Source organism: Ascaphus truei, chromosome 4, assembly GCF_040206685.1.
Source record: "Ascaphus truei isolate aAscTru1 chromosome 4, aAscTru1.hap1, whole genome shotgun sequence".
Lineage (NCBI taxonomy): Eukaryota > Metazoa > Chordata > Amphibia > Anura > Ascaphidae > Ascaphus > Ascaphus truei.
Genome location: NC_134486.1, coordinates 150487799 through 150503412, shown reverse-complemented (window position 1 = coordinate 150503412; position 15614 = coordinate 150487799). Strand labels below are relative to the sequence as shown.

Genomic DNA, 15614 nt, shown 5'->3' with positions numbered 1-15614 from the left:
CCCCACCCAGTCAGTCAGTCCCGTCCCCCACCCTGTCAGTCAGCCAGTCCCGTCCCCCACCCAATCAGGTCCGTCCCCCACCCAGTCAGTAAGTCCCCCACCCAGTCAGTCAGTCCCGTCCCCCACCCAGTCAGTCAGTCAGTCAGTCCCGTCCCCCACCCAGTCAGTCAGTCCCGTCCCCCACCCAGTCAGTCAGTCAGTCCCGTCCCCCACCCAGTCAGTCAGTCAGTCCCGTCCCCCACCCAGTCAGTCAGTCCCGTCCCCCACCCAGTCAGTCAGTCAGTCCCGTCCCCCACCCAGTCAGTCAGTCAGTCCCATCCCCCACCCAGTCAGTCAGTCCCGTCCGCCATGCAGTCAGTCAGTCCCGTCCCCACCCAGTCAGTCAGTCCCATACCCAACCCAGTCACTCAGTCCCGTCCCCCACCCAGTCAGTCAGTCCCGTCCCCCACCCAGTCAGTCAGTCAGTCCCGTCCCCCACCCAGTCAGTCAGTCAGTCCCGTCCCCCACCCAGTCAGTCAGTCAGTCCCGTTCCCCACCCAGTCAGTCAGTCCCGCCTCCCACCCAGTCAGTCAGTCCCGCCCCCCCCCAGTCAGTCAGTCCCGTCCCCCCCCCCAGTCAGTCCCATCCCCCCCCCAGTCAGTCCCATCCCCCCCCCAGTCAGTCCCGTCCCCCACCCAGTCAGTCCCGTCCCCCACCCAGTTAGTCAGTCCCGTCCCCCACCCAGTCAGTCCGGTCCCCCACCCCGTCAGTCAGTCCCGTCCCCCACCCAGTCAGTCAGTCAGTCCCGTCCCCCACCCAGTCAGTCAGTCAGTCCCATCCCCCACCCAGTCAGTCAGTCCCGTCCCCCACCCAGTCAGTCCGGTCCCCCACCCCGTCAGTCAGTCCCGTCCCCCACCCAGTCAGTCAGTCAGTCCCGTCCCCCACCCAGTCAGTCAGTCCCGTCCCCCACCCAGTCAGTCAGTCCCGTCCCCCACCAAGTCAGTCAGTCCCATCCCCCACCCAGTCAGTCAGTCAGTCCCGTCCCCCACCCAGTCAGTCAGTCCCGTCCCCCACCCAGTCAGTCAGTCCCGTCCCCCCCCCAGTCAGTCAGTCAGTCCCGTCCCCCACCCAGTCAGTCAGTCCCATCCCACACCCAGTCAGTCAGTCCCGTCCCCCACCCAGTCAGTCAGTCAGGTCCCCCACCCAGTCAGTCAGTCAGTGCCGTCCCCCACCCAGTCAGTCCCGTCCCCCACACAGTCAGTCAGTCAGTCAGGTCCCCCACACAGTCAGTCAGTCAGTCAGGTCCCCCACCCAGTCAGTCAGTAAGGTCTCCCACCCACCCAGTCAGTCAGTCAGGTCCCCCACCCACCCAGTCAGTCAGTCCCGTCCCCCACCCAGTCAATAGTAAAAACTTGGTTATTTAGTTAAACCCTTTGGCCATAGCGTCATAAGCCGGCATACCAAAACGTCAAGGTATAACCAATAATGTGAAGCGCTATGTACATTAATGGCGCTATATAAAGACATACAATACAATACAATGCAGGTCCTAACACTAAAAGAGGCGTTTTGACGTTTTGGTATGCAGGCTTACGACGCTTTGGCTAAAGGGTTTAACTAAATAACCAAGTTTTTACTATTATTATTGAAGTATTTAAACTTTGTACTTATTACCATATATGTTTTATCAATTTGATGTAGCATTGGGCACCCCTGTCTTTTGTTGTATATACAGTATTTGCTATGCCTAGTAGCACTCATTTTGGCATAAATATATATTTATGATGTGGTGGGTGTTTGAGAATGTATTCAATTTAGATCAGTCTAAATTGTTTAACTTAAAAGTGTGATCTATAGGCCATTTAAAATATTCCTAAAACAGAAAAACACTTTAAAATGTGCATAACGTATAAACGATTACAATTGTACATATACATACTTTAAATAGCTTCACTCATGTGTTTTTTTTTTTTTTTTTAATATAGGGTGTAAACGCTTACTAACATTGTTCTATGTGTATGACAAAAAAAAAAACACCTAAAATTAGAAATTAAGCACAGGAACGGAAATGTGTAATTAAGCTATGCTTGCCAAGAGAACAGAGGACTTTTAAACAGCTTTGCAATTGTACGGGTAGTTTTATGAGATGTACATGTAGTTTGGGAAGCGAGCCAAAAACATAACAAATGAGCATTTCACACACACCAATAATATTTAGGTTACAGAAATTACCTTAAGTGCCCTTGCAGTCTTTTCACCAATGTGCCCTTACCGCATTTTCTAGATGAGAGGGGAAGAAAACAAACACAATAGGAATTCGTTCTTAAAATAAACATGTGCCAACAAGTCAAAGATAAAAAAAATTAAATTATGGCCAGCCGATTAAACAAAATCACTTTTTTTTGCCTGTCCTCATTTAATAAACTATTATAACACAAACCTCTACAAAGATATTGCAGCCTTTATTTTTTCACCCACAAAATACAAGCTGAAAGGTCCATATTGCAATGTGATCAAATAGATTTTACTTGAAAAAAATATAGATTTCAATTTTTTTTTATTTTTTTTAAGGGGGACTCTGTAGCAACGATTGAATTCAATCAATTGAAAATTAGGAACTAAACCATAATCCTTGGAAATTCCCAATTGCTACTTCTATATGTATTGCGCTAGGAGTCTGCCCGTAAGACTTTAACAAAACCACAATGTATGCTAAATTTAGAAATTGTCATTGTACTTTTTGCAGTTAAGATTTAGGGGCGTTAATTTTGCCATTAACAATATCTTGCATTATGAAACAATGGGAAGAGAGACAGCATATGGTTTGTGCTTGCATCTAAGTGAGAAGCACCCTTGTAAAAACAACACTGATATACCTAGTATAGCCCTGGTAGGTTTGGCCTATTATTCTGTCCTCCTTCTGTGCAATAATCCCTGGTAAGGGCAGGTTTACCAGGAGTTAAGATGGGTTCTTCCCACTCACTGCAGATCAGTGAGGCAGAGAAAGCAGTGCAGTCAGGCCTGTGTCCAATAAGGGACAGGGGTGGGCTCTTGTTGTATCTGTCTTAATGATCTGCATTTCCTGTATTGAGTCAGTTGCTCCTACCCTGAGAGGAGCTGAGTCTTACCTAACCGAGCTGTCAGGGACCTGGCAGACTTGAGGCCCTCCCCCTGGGAGAGGCTGGTAGACTGTTCCCACTACTCTGATAGGGGGTAGTGGAAGAGCTAGGCCTGCTTCCAGGGCCCTGACTGGGAGTGAAAGGCCAGGGTCATTCTGAGAAGTACTGCTGTGTTACTGTGTTCCTGTACTGCTGTGTATGCTGTTCCAGTGAATGCTGTTAGTGCAATAAAGTGTTCCTGATTTATAAAGAAGCGGTTGTGAGACTGGAATCTCTCATCCCTGAGTGGGACGTTCTATTCCAGGGATTCCACCCCATATCCTGGGGCCTGCAATAGATGGAGGCACTGTCACCGTGAGTACGTACTGGGTATGTCCCCAGAAGCCTGTCCTGACCTTCCCCATAATACCATCAAGCGGGAGACTCAGGAGTCCTGTAAGCCAGCAGGTGCGCCACACTATTATGCCTTGTAACCAGAGCAGCATTTCCCCTAGGAGACCCTATTTGCGATTGGGTGGGGGAATACCCGTTACAATTGGAGGCACTGCTGAGAGAGTCCTGGGGTGCCCCACTTTGTAGTTACCGTTACCCTGTCAGTCAGCATGTCTGCGCTCACGCCCAAACAAGTGGCCGACTGGGCGAAAAAGCTAGGAGAGCTTCTGCGACACGTGGTCGCTGTAGACGGCGTGCCTGCTGATGTCTCCATGTTTACCGTCTGCAGCGCAGTAAGGACATTACCTGGTCTGGCGGGCGCCCGCCTTATCAGCAAGCACTATAACGTTGACCGGCAAGAGAATACCCTATTGCTAGCCACTGAGCAAGCTATACTTCCTGATAGAGGCCCACGAGTAGTGTATCTACCAGAGACTTTACCGCAAGGGTGCCCTCTAATTTACCCCGGAACCGTTTCCAGTCACGTCACTTCCCTCCCCAGACATGAGGGTTGGGACGACAGAGATATAGCCGCCAGTACACCCATCCGATCAGATATAGCACTACCCAGAGTGACCTTCTCTTCTGATGCTAGGCGAGGGGCCACCAGCTGGGCCGGTAGTTCGCCAACATCACCGGTTACTAACAGGTCTGTGAACAGTTCTACCCCAACCCCTAATAGGCAGCGAGCAGCGATAGCCAGTAGCTCCGACAATGATGGCTCTCTGCTAGGAGTGACATTCCCGCAGCTTGTGGAAGCGATAACTACGTCCGCTCAAGCCCAAAATTATAGGAAGTTGAAGGCGTTCTCAGGAACGGCCCCTGTCCCCACAGGCGAAGAAAGTATCGATTCTTGGAAGGAACACACCCTCAAGGTGATCGACGAATGGCCCTGCTCGGAAACGGTCAGACGGCAAAGAATCCTGGAAAGCCTACGACCCCCAGCGGCCACCATGGTCAGTGCACAGCGTGACCAAGATCCTGATCTCTCTGCTCACCAGATGGTAGACTTGTTAGTCCAGATCTATGGTAAAGAGGAAGAGGAGAGCGAACTGTGGTTCAAATATTACGCTCTACGCCAGAAGGAGAAGGAAGACCTGTCCGACTTCCTGCAACGCATCCAGCTGGTCCTGTGGAAATTGCGAACTTGCGGCCTCATCCTATCTTCAGAGATGGACGAATATCGGCGCAAGCAGTTCCTCCGAGGGGCCATCCCCACGCATCACATTGTGATTATGATCAGGTCATCACTAAAGGAGGGACCCCCCCTACCTTCATGGACATTCTGGGGATCGTAAAAGGGCATGAGGCCTATACCAAGCTGCATGCAGGCACCAAAGTCAAAGATCCTCCGGCCAGTGCCACCCCGGGAGCCTCCGCTCGCCGGCCCAAGACACCTGTCAAAGAGGAAGATGCGCCACCCAAGTCGCCCTCAACGAAAGGGCGGGCTTCGGGGAGATCCTCCCCCACCTACCCAAGACGACTGGACCTCAAAGACGTCGTCTGCTATACCTGTGGACAGAAAGGCCATTTCTCTAGAGTGCCCTAATGGAGACACCCAAGAAAAGGAAACGCCCCGTAAAGGAAGCTCGGCCAGGGCTATGATCTGTCAGAGGCAGACCTCAGAAGCCAAAACCACCGAGGCCACCCCCACGCCTCCCGAAGCCCCTCCTGACCTGAGCCCAGGCGAAGGAACTCCAGGGGGAGATGACTACTGTCAGGTGGGCCCTTCGGCCATCGTACGTGTGGTAGTAGAGGGAGTCTATGCTGCTGCTCTATTGGACACCGGGTCTCAAGTGACCATAATATACCGGCACTTCTACGACCAGCACCTGAAGCATTGTCCCCTGCGGTCGGCGGAACATATGAAAGTGAGGGGGTTGAGCAACGAAGATTACCCCATCGATGGGATTGTGAGCGTTCAACTGGAGATACTTCAATTGAATACCGGCAAGAAACATCCCATGAGTGTGGAGGCAATGGTGTGCCCAAAGCCTCAAGGACAGTGTCAGTATCCGGTCATCCTGGGGACAAATACGGATATAGTACGAGCTGTAATCAGAGCCTACTTGAAGGAGACTAATGAATTGCCAATGGCCGATACCCGCCTAGATCCTGTACTGAGAGAGGAGTGCAACCGAGTATATGCCCTAGAGCGTCACGGGGACCTCTACAATCGTCAACGCGGACTGACGACCATTTCACCAGGGGGAGTGAAACGCCTGGCCGTCTGGTGCTGTTATCCGGATAGGGAGGAGACCGATCATCTGTTCTCTCAGGAGAGTGACCCTGAGGAAGAGATCCAGAAAGGGTATCGGGTAATACCTGAAGTAAAAGAGTGGACGACCCGAGTTCCTCTCCGAACCCATGTGTATATCCAAAACATCTCTCCATTTCCAATGGACATCGATGTAGGACAAAGTCTGGGCAGTATATATCCCATCAGCCCGGTGGAAACCGCGCCCCAGGTGAACGCCGCTGCAGTAGGTGAGCGGTTAGTCGACCTGGACTTCAACTTCGGAGATTCGACCCTGCCGACCGAGTGGAAGGATCGACTGACAGACAAGCTGAAGGAAAGAAAAACAGTATTTTCTACCAGCGAGATGGATGTGGGCCGCAGTCGCAGCGCCCAACACACTATTAGGCTGAATGACGCCACTCCGTTCCGTGAACGCTCTCGTCGTATCGCCCCCAGGGATGTGGACGATGTAAGGGATGTCCTGGAGGAGATGAAGACCGCTGGAATACTGACGGAGTCACGGAGTCCTTATGCATCACCCATAGTGGTAGTAAGGAAGAAGAATGGATCTGTAAGATTGTGCGTCGATTATCGAACCCTAAATAATCGTACGGTACCTGACCAATACAATCTCCCTCGTACTGAAGAGATCCTGAACGCTCTGAACGGGAGCCAATGGTTTAGTGTGCTCGATTTGCGATCTGGGTACTACCAGGTACCCATGAGTGAAGAGGATCAGGAAAAGACTGCCTTCGTCTGTCCCCTGGGCTTCTACCAGTTCACGCGTATGCCCCAAGGTATATGCGGAGCCCCTGCTACCTTCCAGCGGTTGATGGAAAAAACAATAGGGGACATGAATCTTCGGGAGTGCCTGGTTTACCTGGACGATATCATTGTCTTTGGGAAGACCTTAGAAGAACACGAGGAGAGGCTACTGAAGGTGATAGATCGTCTTGGCCAAGAAGGATTGAAGCTATCACTCGACAAGTGTAGGTTTTGCCACACCTCAGTGACCTACGTGGGACACATCGTGTCTGCCCAGGGGATTGCTACTGATCCAGCCAAAGTAGAAGCGGTGGTGAACTGGCCACGTCCCGATAATGTCGCGGAACTGCGATCCTTCCTCGGGTTCTGTGGGTATTACCGTCGGTTCGTGGAAGGGTACTCTAGTCGAGCTAAACCCCTGAACAATTTGCTGAAGATATACCCTGAAGATACTGGGAGAAAGGCCACGTCGGCCCGTCAACCGTTTGGTGATAAGTGGATGCCTGAGTGTGAACGGGCCTTCCTGAATTTGAAGAAAAGCCTGACTGAAGCACCAGTGCTTGCATATGCTGACCCAGAACAACCATATGTCCTGCATGTGGATGCCAGTCTCAATGGACTGGGCGCTGTCCTTCATCAGAAACACCCCGAGGGTCTTCGGCCTGTAGCCTACATCAGCCGCAGTCTGACACCCAGTGAGCAGAAATATCCGGTGCACAAGTTAGAGTTCCTGGCTCTCAAATGGGCGATCACGGAGAAACTTCATGATTACCTCTATGGTGTTACGTTTGAGGTAAGGACCGATAACAATCCCCTCACGTACATCAATACTTCCGCCAAATTGGATGCAGCCGGACACCGATGGTTGGCGACACTATGTAACTACCGATTCTCCCTGAAGTACAAGCCAGGGCCTCTGAACATTGGGGCCGATGCTCTATCACGACGACCAGGATTGAGTGCCACCCCTGATGATGATGAATGGGAAGAGATCCCTGGACCTGGGATGCGAGCAATGTGTAGTATAGCAGCCATCATCAATGATCAGGTCGCATTCTCTGAACTAAGAGTTGCTGATTCGTTAGGGTGCCAGTCGCAGGCGATCCCTGCTGCCTACTGCGACCCTGCAGGGATGAACATAACCCAGGACAAAGTCATAAGATGGAAAGACTTAGTAGACTATCAATTAAGAGATCCAGTGATCAGCATAATCCGACAAGCCGTTCAGCGGAAGAACCCTGCTCTATTGAAGAGTGCTCCCCGAGATCTGGTCGCGTTACTCATGCGTGAGGTAGACAAGTTCGAGATAGATAATTGTTTGCTCTATAGGGTAGTCCAATATCATAACCACCCTGATAGGCGACAACTAGTTCTACCCCAAAACTTGAGATATATGGTGTTGAAGTCTCTACACGATGACCACGGGCATCTCGGGGTAGAGAAGACTTTTGGGCTAGTCCGAGACCGGTTTTTCTGGCCCAAGATGCGGGAAGCGGTGGAACAACACTGCCGCCGTTGTTCCCGGTGCGTTCAACGCAAGACGTTGCCTACCCGAGCAGCTCCCATGGCCCATCTAAAGAGTTCTGGTCCAATGGACCTGGTGTGTATGGACTTCCTGTGTATCGAACCTGATAGTCGAGGAATCGGTAATGTGCTGGTCATCACGGACCATTACACCCGCTATGCACAGGCCTTCCCCACAAAAGACCAGAAGGCTATCACGGTCGCGAAAGTTCTATGGGAAAAGTTCTTCGTTCACTACGGTCTTCCAAACAGACTTCACTCCGACCAAGGGCGAGATTTTGAGAGTACTCTGATCCGAGAATTACTTAAAATGCTGAACATCGCCAAATCCCGGACGACGCCGTACCACCCTGAAGGAGATGCTTTACCCGAACGATTCAACAGGACCCTGTTGGACATGCTTGGAACCCTGAAGGGAATGCAGAAAACAGAATGGAGTCGTCATGTAGAAACTTTGGTACACGCATATAACTGTACTCGCCATGAGTCCACGGGGTTCTCCCCGTACTTCCTCATGTTTGGGCGGGAGGCCAGACTTCCAGTAGATGTGCGTCTCCGAGTATCAACGGACGGGATATTCAATACCACTCATTTTAAGTACGTGCAAAGGCTAAAAGACAGTCTGCAACAAGCTTATCAACAGGCTGAGAAGTCTACAGCCAAACTGAATGCTGGTAACAAGAGACGTTATGACAATAAAGTCAAGTATCGAGAGTTACGTCCTGGGGATGCAGTGTTACTTCGTAATTTGGGAATCCCCGGAAAACATAAACTGGCGGACCGGTGGAGAGATGGCGTATATGAGGTGGAGTCACAGATGCCTGGCCTCCCGGTTTATCGCATCAGAGACACCGATGGTCGGGTAAAGGTTTGGCATCGTAATCACCTTCTCCCCATCCCCCAAGTGGGAGATGAAGAAGAGGAACTACAGGCCACACCGCTCAACGGTGAGTTCGATCTATCAGAAGTGGGTCAAGAGACTGTAACTAACGAGACTCACTCTGAAACTCCGGAAGACCCTATGGAGGGACCCTCTCAAAGGGACCATCCCGCAGAAGGGGCATCTCCCGAAGGAGCTACGGGTAAAGGGCCCCGTAGGCCAATGCCTACTAAGGTGGCACCAACAGGCCAGCCTTTGGATCCACAGAGCCCGTGTTTTGTACCCTCAGAGACATTTCTCCCCTCAAGGGAAGAGGCTAGGCCTCAGGACTATGCTTATTACTCCCCCGAGGGAGTTGCCGAAGAACAACTCCGACGGAGTCAACGAGTTAGGTACCCGCCAACTAGGGAACCTTACGATCAAATGGGGGCACCCCATTATGAGGCTCAGCAGTGTTCTCGTAGTAAGATACAGTCTGTGATTGTGATGCTCAACGAATTATGCAATCTCGTTTAGAGTTACCTGTGCTAAGTTATATAGTTACTGCATTTTTTTATTATATCATTTTTGTACATTGTTGGGAAGTTATGTGGTCCAAGCGAGGACGTTGGAGTTTTCACCAGGGGGAGGATGTAGCCAGGTCCCCCCTGTCATGGCTGACCCCCTCCTCCCTTCTCGCCAGACGCTGTGTGCGAGGGAGTGAGGGGGGGCCGGCGCGCGAAGAGAGAGATCGATCCCTGGTAGCTAGGGACGCGAGCGGCGAGCAGGCCGGTTGCCGGGGACGCGATCGGGCCGTCGCTAAGGCCGCGATCGCGTTGCCACCGGCTCAGCGGCTCGGGAAGCAGGGCGCCGCCATACCTAAGGCTATTGCGCATGCGCAGTGGAAAAGGACAGCGCGGGAGGCCCCAGATAGCTCGCGCATGCGCGAGACGAGTATGCCAGCCCCCAGGGTGCATAGGGGCAGGGACACCTGACGCCAGGGAGCCAATAGGGCTGAAGGATTTGCCTGGGGATAGAGAGATACATTTCGCGGGGTTTTGCAGCCACGCAGGCAGTCAGGATCCGGACCAGCTAGGGGTAAGAGGTGGATGCAGGGGTCAGTGACCCTCTGCATAGGCCAGCAGCCCCCAAGGTCCCAGTTAGGTCCTGAGCCACCTAGTAGCTTGTGGAGCTTAGGGACAGGCCCTAGATAGGGACACTGCCCCATTATTTGGTCGAGTAGTCAGGGACACCTTGCTGAAGCCGTGCGGCCCTGCGAGGTGGGTTCTGGGCTCAGAACACCACCAAAGACCCTAAGACTAGGAGAGACATTGTTCGCGCTGGACTTTCAACCCACGCGGTGTGGAGGACAACGTCGGATCGTGCGGATTGATATCGCGGTACCCGTGGCTGGAGCCCGGGCAGGTAACCTGCAACTCACGTGCACCAACCAGGCCTATCACCAAACATAGTGGCTGCGCAGTCACACACACATATGCACAGTGGTATTTGACTCTGGGAGTGCGAGACATTTGGGTGGGGGTTACTGGACACAGGGTGGGGTCACACTGTGGGAGATTAGCGTCCGCCGTGACGCCTAGAGGTGGTAGCATCCGCCGTGACGCCTAGAGGTGGTAGCGTCCGCCGTGACGCCTAGTGTGGTTAGCGTCCGCCGTGACGCCCAGTGTGGTTAGCGTCCGCCGTGGCGCATGTTGATTTGTGTCGATATATGTTTGCTATGCAGTAAAGCCAGTCCTGTTTTACATTTGCTCGCTTTGTGTGGTTGTTTCCTGTGAGGGCCTCCTCCCACTCCGTTGGGATCCCTCCCAGGTGGAGGCGTTGCACCAAGAGATGTATAATAGGTATGTACCCCAGGTTCCCCAAGCGGAGGCTTAGGCTCCTGAGAGCCACACAGGTTGCACAGCAGGTAGTAGCGGCTGTATTCATAGGGAATACCCGTTACATTTGGAGGCGCTGCTGAGATAATCAGGACAGGCTTTCAGCGACGCAAAACAGAAAGATTGAAAGTATGCTTCCAGAACAAGTGCTGCTGAAAGGGGGAAGTCTAGGGGTAGTCAGGAGAACGACAAACCTCGCAAAGAACGCCCTAGACTGCCCTAAAGGGTGAATAGGTCTGGAGACAAGGCTATTGCTGTTCTAGTCAAACCTGAGGCGGGTCGTCAGGATGCCTAGGGGGTGGCCTGGTTAACGCAGTTAAGAGGGACCCCTGGATAGGATCCACGATACTGGCAGCCATGAGGGGGAGACACGAGTACTGCACAGGGAAGAGCCCAGAGTACTACTAGCCAGTAGCCAGACTATGAACCGCAGAGCACGTGTATGGACTGTCATCGTGTGCAGTATACAAAGAAAGAGTTTTGCCTAGCCTGGGGTATGCCGAGTTTACCACTTGCCAGAGGCTACATGTATTGCAGTGTTCACAAGAGAGCGAGTTCCCTGCCAAGCAGTGAGGGTTGCACTACAGTGAAAATTGTGGGTTCACCTAAGATGGCGGCTGCTATATGCGATAGTGCACCGCGCGGTGCGATGAAGCTAAAATGGCGGTTCCCGCCGAGTCTGGATGGCACACGTGCTGCGTGCAAAAAGACTGTGAGCAGAGTAATTGCAGAGATTTGGCCGGGTCTGGCGCGAAAGCTAGAGCCCCGCCTATGTGCAGGAAGTGGCACGAAAGCAGGAGCCGCGACCCCCTGCCCTGTGACTGGCTCAGCAAAGAATCCACGTCATGAGGTAACACCCAGTGACCCTCCTCTAATCTCCACCAGAGGGAGGGGTCACAGTGAAAGCCAGAGTCACGCCTTACTACCGAGTGCCCCTGATCTAATCTCCACCAGAGGGAGGGGGCACAATGAGAGACAATCCCAGAGCTTTACCCAAACTGAAGGAGGAGCTGGATGCGAGCTTCCGCAACCTCAGACTGATGGAACATGGCGGGCCAGAGGAGTGAGTTACCCCTTTCTTTTGTGCCCGTGTATACATAAAGAAAGAGCAGGCGATATGGACTTTGCCTATTACTCGCTGCCAGAAGGTTTCCTGGATGTACTCACTGATGGGATCACAAGCTTGCGGTGTTTGGGCCCTGACTGTGTATGCCTGGGAGAAGACCTTGTTTGGGGGGCTATTTTCTTTGTGAATGGGGCAAGCCATCTTGTGTCTAGCCCGCTAATGTCTACCATTGGGGTGTACCAAGCCCCGATGGCTGAGACAAGGCCCGAGCCAGTTCCAGAGACCGCAACCCAAATGCTACCAGGTGAGGTGATCGAACCTGACGAGGCCAGAGACGGTCCTCTGGTGTCAGCAAAGCCTGATGACCCAGCGGTTATGCTATGCAATGTGGGCCATGTCGATGCTACCCATGTGGAGGGCCCGTGCGCCCCAACAAACGTTCCAGGGGGTCCGTGCACCCCGGTTCCAGAGGCGGAACTCACGATGGTGGAACCCACGGAAGAGACAGTGACTGCCCAGGGAGGATGGGGACCGCTATCGCTGGTGGTGCAGAAGCGGGACCGCTTCGTGCCGATTGCCGCTAGTGACGGCGAGGGGCCCCAATGTTATTCCCCTGCGGAGATGTCCCTACCTGCCTCATTGGCCGACGAGTGTGATAGCAGTTCAGCGGGGGTGATGCGCCTACCGGCGGACCCCTACAGCGGTGCTGCAAGAAGAGAGCCACTTATCTGTGATGTGGAGCAGGCTCCGATGGAGGAGGCCTTAGAAGAGGCCCCGACCGAGGCTGCGTTGGAGGAGTCCGGAGACGAGGCCCATCCTAGTGCCTACTTCCGCATGAAGGACATCGTTGACCTCCCGGTACCCCGTCCTGCGGATGGCGTACTTCCTGTGTGGGACCTGACACAAGATGAGGCGACCTCGCGAGAGGATGACGTCACTTACAAGGCGACCTCCGGAGCGGGCTGGGACTGTGCTGCGACCGCTCCGGTGAGTAGCGCCCTCTCCAGGCGAGAAATGGACCACTACATTTACAGGGTGGTAGACCGAGGGAAACGCTGGCCTGTCGTGGCTGCGTCCAAGCAGCCAACGTCCCCTGCGGTAGGCCGTGGCCTAGCTGAAGCCAAGGACTTTGCCCCGGACACTGTTGCTTCCTATGCCCCAGTCTCTGGCCCCATTACCCCTGCCATTGCCCCTGTCGCTGTCCCATCTGGTTCGGATACCAGATACAGTCACCACGGGTCACTGGGTGAACAGGGGGTCCCCAAGCCATTCACTGATTACAAGGACTGGGTGGGTTTGGTTCAGGACTCTGGGGATTTGGGTAATGATGTTGTTCATATTGTGCCTGTTGCTCGGGTAAAACCCAATGTACATCCAGTGTCTGACAGAGTTGTCAGAAATCACCAAAAGTCATTATTTTATTTTCACCACTCAGTAGAGGGGGGGATTGAGTTTGAAATGGGTTCCACTGATGAGGACAGGGGATATAGTTCTGATGATGAGGAAAGATCAGACGAGGAAAATTGGGATACTAATAGCTCCCAATAGAATTGGTATAATGAAGAAAGGGTATAGCTAGTACAAGTAAATATATATCCTGAGGGTAGGGTAGTAAAGGAACCTGATCCCAGGCATTACTGTTAGTAGCGGATTCTCCACGTTGGGAGTAATCCTAGTTATTTTGTGTCACCACCAGAGGAGGGTGTATAACCTGCAAATGTAATAACACTGTATTATGGTGAATAATATTTGTTTTGTATAGGTTGTTCACCTGCAGGATGGACCCACAAATTTAGGTCCAAGTGGGGACCATTGGATTCCACCAGAGGGAGAGTATAGCCCTGGTAGGTTTGGGCTATTATTCTGTCCTCCTTCTGTGCAATAATCCCTGGTAAGGGCAGGTTTACCAGGAGTTAAGATGGGTTCTTCCCACTCACTGCAGATCAGTGAGGCAGAGAAAGCAGTGCAGTCAGGCCTGTGTCCAATAAGGGACAGGGGCGGGCTCTTGTTGTATCTGTCTTAATGATCTGCATTTCCTGTATTGAGTCAGTTGCTCCTACCCTGAGAGGAGCTGAGTCTTACCTAACCGAGCTGTCAGGGACCTGGCAGACTTGAGGCCCTCCCCCTGGGAGAGGCTGGTAGACTGTTCCCACTACTCTGATAGGGGGTAGTGGAAGAGCTAGGCCTGCTTCCAGGGCCCTGACTGGGAGTGAAAGGCCAGGGTCATTCTGAGAAGTACTGCTGTGTTACTGTGTTCCTGTACTGCTGTGTATGCTGTTCCAGTGAATGCTGTTGGTGCAATAAAGTGTTCCTGATTTATAAAGAAGCGGTTGTGAGACTGGAATCTCTCATCCCTGAGTGGAACGTTCTATTCCAGGGATTCCACCCCATATCCTGGGGCCTGCAATAGATGGAGGCACTGTCACCGTGAGTACGTACTGGGTATGTCCCCAGAAGCCTGTCCTGACCTTCCCCATAATACCATCAAGCGGGAGACTCAGGAGTCCTGTAAGCCAGCAGGTGCACCACACTATTATGCCTTGTAACCAGAGCAGCATTTCCCCTAGGAGACCCTATTTGCGATTGGGTGGGGGAATACCAGTTACACTAGCTAAGGGAGATTGTAGGTTTCCGGAAAGATAAAGTTGTCACAGATAGAAAGCAGCTGTCAAAATGTCAGACTTTCCACATCTGCTGTAAGTGGCCTCTTTGCGCCAAGATGCAAAGCCTGCACAGTAAGGACAATCTCAGACAACCGAAGCTATTCCATCAGCAAGGCAGCAACAGCTCCCATTCGACAAGAACTCGTTTTTGGGGTTGTTTGCCCACGTCAGCAAAATACTGTATACTAATCCAAACCTATTTACCTGCATAACACAAACTGGCAGCATGTCAAGGCCATTTGACACACCTTCTCAGCAGCAGTGACTGGAATTGTTCATTAGACCAACATTTGTCTTTTTTGACATACAGATGTAGTAAAATTTACGGTCTCCAATGCCGCGGTCGATGAAGCAAAAGTCAGTGGTGCTAGAGTCTTCCGCGACTGCGCTGTGAGGGTCCATGCTTCCATATCGGAGCCCCACAGCGTTAATTTTTTTGTTGCAGTCACCGCGGGTTCCGGTGGCAATCCCGTGTCATGTGATCGCTCGGGTCGCAACCACGGGATGCAGCTGGTCCGCGGGCACAGGAAACAGAAGTGGAGGCTGCGTCACTGATCGTGTGATCCATCGGAGCATTCAGCCTAAATCGCTAGCCTAGAAAACCAAGCATTTGCCTATGACGTACCCGATACGTCATAAGGGCACTGAAAATATGTTCCCTTTCTTGTCAAATATTTGAAATTAAATATCCCCTCCAAATATAAAGTAGAGACAAAATATTTTTCAAACAATCAGTTTCCATTTAAAAATATAAAAAATAGTTGCTGACCTTTTCCCCCACATCCAGTGTTCTCTATTGTAAAGTTATCCATTAATATTTTATTTTGAGGAAGTGCTGCTATTTGTGTGTCGGACTTCAATAACTACCAAATGTGAATTTCTAAAAGACAGCCTTCATTACTGTATCTAAAATTGCTCTGCGTTCTCTCGTCCAGTTAGATATATCATACAGTAGCATTGTTTATTCTGTAATACTTTGTTCTGATTTAAGTATTTACGCCCAATGAAAATCTTTCAATTAAAAACATTTTAAAACAGATGTTTTCAAATAAGAAATGTTTAAACCAGGA

The 15614-nt window shown here is 51.8% G+C and overlaps 1 long non-coding RNA gene across 1 annotated transcript in view; it reads right to left on the bottom strand.

Moving 5' to 3' along the window:
* The window catches only part of LOC142493129 (uncharacterized), a 291999-nt gene that overhangs the window by 127060 nt on the left and 149325 nt on the right, over positions 1-15614 (bottom strand). Inside the window, exon 2 of the long non-coding RNA XR_012800994.1 lies at positions 2212-2259. This is a non-coding gene — a long non-coding RNA (uncharacterized LOC142493129). The remainder of the gene's footprint in view (positions 1-2211; positions 2260-15614) is intronic.